Genomic DNA, 9,089 nt, shown 5'->3' with positions numbered 1-9,089 from the left:
CATCTCCCATCTTTCAAAGCGACTATCATTTGCGCTTTGCAATCTGTCTTTGCTATGACAGTGCTTTTTCTGTGTACTATCAAGTTTTCTCTCTCAGCCTCTGTATTATGCCCATATTTGTTGCATTTTAGTGTTACCCTTACAACCTCTCCATTCCTTTTTTTGCTGGTTGTGCGGGCAGTCGACACGACTGATATGGAGAAACCAGCTACAAAGTCATAGAAGTTTAAGAACTTTTGAGCTTCTTCCCTCGTGGAAAATTGCATCCCCATTTTAGGTTTGAGCTCACTATCAATTGATCGGTCATTTCCTCCTTCTGCGGCCCGTCTTTCATTTTCCAAAAATTCGTCTATGGTTTCTTCATTGATATCATTGTTTTCATTCTCGCTATTTGGAACTTGCAGGCAGCATGCATTTGTTGATGTTCCTGCCTCTCGAGACTCTCTGGAGGAACCATCATCAACATATGTTGGCGAGTCGAGATTCCAGGTATGATTTTGCTCTCTCTCAAAATCCCCTCTTGTTCCTTCATTGTTTGTGTCAACCTGCATTGTGTATAGTTTTGGGGGGTTAATCAACAAATGCGTGTCAAATTATTTCCCCTTTTTTCTCTTAAATTGTTCATTAGAAAACATTTTCTCTTACCTGATCCAAGAGAATATCATCAAAGAGGGTTGGCTTCCATGGATCCAAGAGAATATCATGAAAAGTTGTTGTTTGTGCATCCAGATCCTCCAATTGCATTGGAGAATTGTCTTGGTCTTCAACAAAGTCACCCAACATGCATAAATCCTGAATAAAAGGAAACATTTTAATTCTATCCGCACATCCTTTTTTGCTATTTTTCCTCATTTGTTATAAGTTTTACATTTTTTTCTATTCCCCCATTTGTTTTATTGATTTTCAACACGCTTACCTCATGGCTTGTTTTGTTGTTCTCGTTGATGCCCCCAGTCTTTGTTTGGTGTAATTGTAGCAGAGGTGCACCCCCATCATTTGTTTGACCATTGTCAGTATCGTTCGAGCACGACTCCCGCCCCTGCACATGAGTTTTAACATGGTCTAATGTATTTTTCATCCGTATTGTTTTTGAACATATTTTTCCAGATTTTTTTATCACCTGGGTATTGATTGTCTCATAGCCTCCATTTATGTCAATATAACCCTTCAACAGCGCCACATAAGAGAAGTTCGGCTGTTTCATGCACAAAAATATTTTTCTATTAGTTCCACACAAGGTTGAAGGCATATGAAATTGAAATAATTGTTTACCACTCCTCTTTTTACCTCCATGAATAGAGCTTCCTGGCTTCCAATGCATATATCTTGCATGTCCTCATTCGCACCGCTATTGACCTGCAAAATCCAGTGATTTTTTAGATAGAACATGAACTAAATAAGAGAAATGTGAGGAAGAAGCAGACGACATATATTTTATTCTTTCAGTTTATCAGGTTTTCATTTTATTTTTTATCTTAATATTGTTCAGTTAGCTTTCGATCAATCGATCATATATTTTCATTGTATGTCTGTTTTTTTAGTATTTGTTCATTACCATTTCATCATTGTTTATTTCATTATTCTGTTTTCATCAATATTGCCGCTCGCAGACTAGCGATCATTTTTTTATCTTTTTTTATTGTTGTCATTTATTTATTTTATGATCAGTTCTTTTTTATCAGTGAATCATAGTTTCTTCATTGTTCAGTCTTATTTTTTCGTAATTCTTGCAGGAGTTTGTCAATCATTTATAGTTTTATTCAGTTATCATTTTATACTTTATTTCTACGATCTTTCAGTTTTTTCTTCAGTATTAGATATCCATGTCCATAGTTATCCAGTTATCATTTTTCAGTTAGATTTCTGAGTACATATGTCATCTTCAGTTCCAAATTTCTGTAATTTTGGTTCAGTGTCATTTTCAGTGTTATTCATGTCTTAGTTATATGTATCTATCTCTTGTTACTCACTTATGGTCATTGTGCTTAATTATTAATTTCATTTGAGTACTTTAGTATGTAGTAATTATTATTTCTCTGTTTCATCAGTTTTTCTGATATCTCTTTATTTCCATCCTTTTATTCAGTCTCTTAGATTCTTAATTCCTTCAGTTTTCTAGTTTCTCTATTCCCCAAGTTTCTTATTTCTTCAGTTTTCTCATTGTTTTATTCGGTTTCATTTTTTTAGTCTCTTAGATTCTTAATTTCTATATTTCTTGATTGTTCATATCCAGTCTCACTTTAGTTTTCTCAGTCTTATTCAGTTTGTCTTCGACTTCTTTCGCTAGTGTCTTATTTAGATCTTGCATTCAATACTCAAAGGCATAAATTATGTTCAGTAAGTCCCTCCCCATTCGCTTTCGCTAGTAATTGTTTAGATAGGTGTCTCTGTCTCTGTCTGCCTGTCTCTCTCTGTTTGTTTGTCAGTTAGTTGTGAGATCTGAGCTGCATCGCCAAGTAGCAAAACTATGTTGTGAGTACTATGTTGTAATCCTTAGTTTTCCTCATTTACAAAATAGCTGGTGCTCCACAACCCACACATAACTTGTAAGTACTATGTTGTAAGCAGGACTTGGCTAGCTACTTTGCTTTTTTCCTTGCATCCTCTGAACTGGTTGTGCTCTTGGTAGCAGCTATATATATGCTGCTAGTTCCTCTATACTGAACTGTTACATAGCACTACATGCGGATGCAGCTGAGTAGGTGTTTTGTCCGGTGTGCGCTAAAATTTCTACTTTCCAGAAAATGCATGGCGCAGATGGTGTTACTTTGCTGTATCAGGCGTGGTGCGCTCGACGTTTCTGCTTGGCACTGCTGTCAAGGTATGTACTTGGATTGATACCGGACGCAGGCCCTTGTTTTTAGCGTTCTGATACTAGTCTACTTTTTCTTTTGACCAATTTCTGATGGTAGCTGCTTAATTTAAGACAGCTTATGTTCCATACGACTGGAGATGGAAAACATCATTCTTTGTTTAGTGGACTCCTTAGTGCAACTGATCCTCTTGTTGTGGTTGCATTTCTAAAAGACCTTGGAGCAAGTAAAAAGCTCAACACGGTAATTGAAGGAGAATCCTTAATGAACGACGGGTATGCTACTTGGACCCACGAATTGCACCAAATTGCACTATATAAACTTTTAAGTCAGCTCTACATGGGGAACATGTACGTACATCTTCTTACCTTTTGTTGTGTTATATAAGCATTATACTAAGCACCACGCCTTTTTCTTTCGTGCATCATATTATATAGTGTATTTTTCTCTACGAAGCAAGCCACACTCGTAGCAAGTAAACGATTCTAGTGTCTGAACTTGTAGGTGTCAAATTCAGTTTTACAGTTTTTAGTTTGGTCAGTTAAAGTTTACTTGTTTGCTGTATCTGAACCTGTAGGTGTCAAATTCAGTTTACGATGGCAGAAAATTCAGCTAGTGTCTGAACCTAGCAAGTAAACGATTATAGCCATCTTGTTTGCTGTATCAACTAGGTGTCAAATTTAGTTTTACAGTTTTTAGTTTGGTTAGTTAAAGTTTACTTGTTTGCTCTATCTGAACCTGTAGGTGTCAAATTCAGTTTACGAAGGCAGAAAATTCAGCTAGTGTCTGAACCTAGCAAGTAAACGATTCTAGCCATCTTGTTTGTTGTATCAACTATCTAAAATTCAGTTCTCTACCACAAGATCCAAGCACACTAACATGTTTTCAGATAGGAAGTATGCAGTAGCGAGGTGGGTTGAGGAAGGGGGGAAGGTGTGGTGGGGGTTGTACCTTGGTTGGGGCGAGGGCAGTATGTGGTGGCTCCAAGTCCCCGGGATCTGGACACTAGTAGAAAAAGGGGCTTCCGAACAAATCAATTTACACATTAGTCCTCGTTCCATTACGAACCGGGACTAATGTTAGCATTAGTCCCGGTTCGAACGGCAAGGGCGCCGGTCGGTCATTAGTCCTGGTTCAAAAGGGACCTTTAGTCCCGGTTCGTGTCTCGAACCGGGACTAAAGGGTTTGGAGGCTTTAGTCCTGGTTCGTGTCTTGAACCGGGACTAAAGGGTAGACCTTTAGTCCCGGTTCGAGACACGAACCGGGACTAAAGGGGTTTTGTATTTTTATTTTTTCCTGTTTTTAAATTTTATTTCTGTTTGTAGTTTCTGTTTTAAATTGCTTATATCTTTTAGGATATTTAATATATTTTTTTGAGTGATTCTTTTTGCATTAGATTCAAATTTTTGTCTAGTTTCTGTTTGTGCAATTAGTTTTTAAATTTGAATTTGTTCAAAATTGCTTCAAACCCAAATTGTGAATAACTTAAGTTTACAAATAGTTTTTAATTTAATTCTTTTTTCTCCTAGTCATCTGTTAGATTGTTATCACAGTATTATTTATTTGGTTATTTTTAGAATAATTTAAATTTGGATTTTAATTAAGACAATATTGTTTTGCTTATATAGTTGTTTTAGTCATTTAATTGTTGTTTTTTATTATTTTTAGTTAGTACTTTTTGTAGATTTTAACATGTTATAGTATCGTGCATATTGAATGCATAAAAATTATGGAATTAAAATCATTTTAATAAAATGCCTTTGTAGCAGATGGGTTTTCGTCTCAGACCTTGATACTTCGAAGGATGATCCAGTTTGTACACGAAGTGCATCCAGTTTTTATCGTAACTCTCTCAACTTTTTAGCACATGCCATGTGGGTGAAACTATGATACCATGCCAACTTTCAACCTTTTCAGAGTTCATTTGTAGTGCTTTTCAATTTCAGGGTCAATTAGCTCAAAAAAGTAAGTAAATGCATGAAACATACCAAATGAAGTCAGAAAATATTGAAAATTTAGGATGTGGCTTTAAATGGTGTATTTTAAACACAGAAAAAGTATGGAGTTCAAATAAGTTCAAAAAAATGAAATCCCTTTGCAATAGATGAGTGCCTGATACTTCGAAAGAGATTGTTCATTTTGTATACGAAGTGCATCCAGTTTTTGACGTAACCCTCTCAACTTTTTAGCACATGCTATGTGGGAGAAATGATGATACGATGCCAAGTTTCAACCTTTTCAGAGTTCATTTGTCGGGCTTTTCAATTTCAAGGTCATTTAGGTCAAAAAATCATTAAATGCATGAAAAATAGCAAATGAAGTTATAAAGGGTCGAAATTTAGGATGTGGTTTTGAATGGTTTATATTGAATGCACAAAATGCATAAAATGTCTGAAATTGAAATAAGTAAAAAAATAAAATATCTTTCTAGCACATGGTTTTTCGTCCGAAACCGTGATACTTCGAAGGAGATGGTCCAGTTTGTACACGAAGTGCATCCAGTTTTTGTCGTAACCCTCTCAACTTTTTAGCACAAGCTATGTGGATGAAATGATGATACCATGCCAAGTTTCAACATTTTTACAGTTCATTATAGTTCATTATAACTCTGGCTTGGTTAACCTTAGTTGTGATTCTGGCGGGGACGGTGCTAGCAAATGTAGTCGACGGGTATGATTGGACTCTTGGCTAAAGGGGGATTCTGAAATTTTCAAACTCTGCCCTCCCTGGACCATCTTTTTTAGTTTTGTAGAAAATAAACAAAAATGCTAAAATCTTCAAAAAATAAAATCCTTTGAGATGTAGTTAGGTTTTAGTGCCTAGTTGGTATACAAATTTTGAGATATGAATTTTGACCGTTTTTTCAAAAAAGGGAAAAATGTAAAACGGCCATAACTTTTGCATACGACGTCAAAAAAATTAATATATAAAAAAAACTAGAGAAAATTGGGAATCGATTTCACCGGGGCTTGCCCGGTGAAGTTTTTTCCACAAAAATAAGAAAAAACAATTTTATTTAAAATCTTTAGGTTGTTTTCATTGAAATTCACTATTATTATTACTTATTTTGTTTATTTTAATAATTGTTTGAATTCAAAAAATTAAATCATGTGACATGACATCAAACCCTAGGTTGTTTAGGATTGATAGCTTACTATTGTCAGGAGAACAACAAGTGCAGACTTGGCAACTAGGGGTGATAAAACCAGAAAGTTAAGCGTGCGCGGGCTGAAGCAGTGAAAGGATGGGTGACCGGCCGAGAAGTTAGACGATTTGAAATGAGTAATCTACGCTAGAGAAGTGAGGATGGGTGATTAGAGATTAAATTGTCAAATAAATCAAAGATTTAAAAATTGAAATAAAACATAAAAACAAATCAAAGAATATTCAAAAATAAAATTTGAAAATTAAATAAAAAGGTACCTTTTTGGGTCAAACAAACAAAATAAACAGACGGATCCTTTAGTCCCGGTCCGTGTTACGGGCCGGGACTATAGGCCCTGCCCCTGAGGACGCTCCGAGGCGCCCACGTGGAGCACCTTTGGTCCCGGCTTGGAACAGGGCCGGGACTAAAGGTTAGGCCTTTAGTCCCGCCTCTTTGGTCCCGGTTGGTGAACCGGGACTAAAGCCCCTTACGGGCCGGGACTATAGGCCCTGTCCCCACTAGTGGGATCACAAGCCGCACCACCCATGTCTTCTCCCCTGCCAGCCGTCGTCGCCCCTGCATGGACCTTTTTTTCTTTCTTGAGGAAGAAGAAGTGATCGGGGGGGTGGAAGGAGGAGTGCGGCGCAGGCCGGGTGAAGGTCGGCCTGCTAAACTGATGGGTGGGCATGTGATTCTTTTTTCTTTCTTGGACCTTCGTGTTTTTGTGTTAACGGGTGCGCTAGGCGGCCCGTTTAGGGATTTGGTTCTTTTTGTGGTGACGGGCCCTTCGCAATTTTTCGACCTGATGCGGGAAAGAAAACAGTTGGTTTTTTTCACTGATCAATTTTATGACTGAATACTGAGCCACGCGTCAATCATTTAGTGGAACAAATAAACAACCTGACACTAATTTATATTCAGACATCTGTTCATTAGTCACTCCCTTTTCTTTTGATGATTTGCCCTTTTCAATTAGTGTAATCATTTTCGGATTTATATCCTTTTTTTCACATGCGAAAAGACACAATTGCCCCTCTGGCTAAATTATACTAATTCTACCCTAGTCTTATCTGTTGTTGGACTAGTCCGAGTCTCCCAGAGCATCGACGAGGTCACCATTCCACCATTCGTAAATAGTACTGAAACCAGAGGAAGCGAGGAGGCCGAGGACGACACTGTGGCCCCAGCAGTGGCCTGGCGCGGCGGCTCCAGCTGTAGCTGGAGCTTGACGACCCAGCCCGGCGCGGCCGCTTCCGCTGCTGCTCGGCGGCCCGGCGCGGCGACTGCCGCTGCAGCTCGGAGCTGTGGATGGCGTGCTAGTCGCTGGTAAATACTAACTTTATTCAATGATTAATGGATTTACAACCTTTTTTGTGTGAGCTCGTTGCGTTGCCAGTAACAGCCATGCTGGACTACCATGTTGATAGATCTTGATGTCAAACTTGCCTCTAATAGCAAATGTTCTGATGAGCATCTTGAACTCGTTCACTGAACGAAACAAAGATCCTTCCTCTATCACAGGATGTTCCTTATCATACCAAAAGTGATCCTCTTCGGGTATATGGTCAGGCACAGGAAGAGCCGCATCGGCAAGTAAATCATCATCAATATCAGCCACACATGCATCAACATCTACAATACAGGCTTTCATAGCTGCTTCAGATACAATTTTTCGATGCTCATGTCCATCATTGATGCCAAGCACCGAGCACATGTTCTCTTCTGATATAGGAACATCAATTTCTTCATCATTCATTGGTGCCATCTCAATCTGGGACCAATCAACACTTCCTTCCATAGTTGATACATATGTACCATTTGTAGCCACCGGCTGAGACCTACTTGGAAAACAAATACAGATTTTTAGTAATGGAGGGGACATAAGGGCATCATCGTGACTGTCATTCTGTTACGTAAGGAAACAAGTAACAAATTGTTTGATTTTTCATTTTCCAGTAAAACTAGGTGTACCATCTAGCCATGAACATTGCATTCATGATCCTCCTACAAGTATTCATCCACATGGTTCAAAGGTTTGGATAATTTTAGAACCTTATACTGCTGAATCTTGATAGCAAATGTTTCCATCATCGTCTTATAGTTGCAGGGGTTACTACAAGTGTAGCATGACAAGAGATTCAAATTCTGGATCCGTGTGGCACCGTGTGTGTTTGGGGTGGGATGGGAGAGAGGGGAGATCATATACTGACCAATCTGGAGCAGATCGTGGTGAGCCATGGACGCAAGAGGCGCCTCCATGTCCGGCAGTCTGTGGAATTGTCTCGGCGGCCATTTGTGTGAAACCCCGTTGTCCGGTGGTCATCACAGTTGTTGATGGCTTGGCGGCCGGCGGTAGATCCACCTCTCCTCTAGCCATGAACATGACGACCAAAGCAGCATAATCAATCTATGATTTGTTAGTATATAATTGGTTTTGTTGTGTAAAGCCACGTGAAGAAAGGATATGATTTGTTTCCTGTTAATTAGTTGCTTCGGTTGGATACAGCCTTGTAAAGAATAGATTTGTACAATATCAAATTATAATTTAGCCACAGGGACAATTGTGTCTTTTCGCATGTGAAAAAAGGGATAGAAATCCGAAAATGATTACAGTAATTGAAAAAGGCAAATCATCAAAAGAAAAATAAAAAGTGGGGCAAATGATCTAATCGTATGTAAAATGGGGCAAATCATCTAATGCCCAAATAAAGTAGGGCAAATCATCCAATTTCCCGGCAAGCAGCGGCGTGCGGGCAGTCTAGGTTTAGATTTGTAACAGCAGCGTGCGTACCCCTAAAAAAGAAGAAAAAAAACGGCAGCGTGCGTGCATGGGCCTGCGCGCGACGTGGTAGCCAGCCTATCCACGTTCACTTTTTTTTTCCTGTGAGTAAAGAAAAGGGAGTGCTCTACGCCGGCGCGTCAGCCGAAACTTTCGGCAGGCCACGCGCGGGCCGCACGATCCACCAACCCCATGCGTCCGCACCGTTGGATCTTCATGCAACATTTTTCCTTCTGATGCAGCAAAACTTCGATACCATGCAGCAATTTTTTCATCGGTTGCAACAAAAAATAAAATTTGTAGCAAAAAAAATATCTACGTGATCGTAGCAAAAAAACGAGGCTAATGGTGC

General features: G+C 38.9%; 1 long non-coding RNA gene across 1 annotated transcript; it reads right to left on the bottom strand.

Moving 5' to 3' along the window:
* Positions 1-751: 751 nt before the first annotated feature.
* Positions 752-1,358, bottom strand: LOC123429370. Its single transcript, XR_006622657.1, has 3 exons — positions 1,288-1,358; positions 1,121-1,195; positions 752-1,039 (listed from the first exon to the last, which is right to left on the bottom strand). It is a non-coding gene; the product is annotated as an uncharacterized LOC123429370 (long non-coding RNA).
* Positions 1,359-9,089: the final 7,731 nt, after the last annotated feature.

Source organism: Hordeum vulgare, chromosome 2H (assembly GCF_904849725.1).
Source record: "Hordeum vulgare subsp. vulgare chromosome 2H, MorexV3_pseudomolecules_assembly, whole genome shotgun sequence".
Classification (NCBI taxonomy): domain Eukaryota; kingdom Viridiplantae; phylum Streptophyta; class Magnoliopsida; order Poales; family Poaceae; genus Hordeum; species Hordeum vulgare.
The sequence above is the reverse complement of the archived record's forward strand: the minus strand, read 5'-3'. Positions and strand labels throughout refer to the sequence as shown.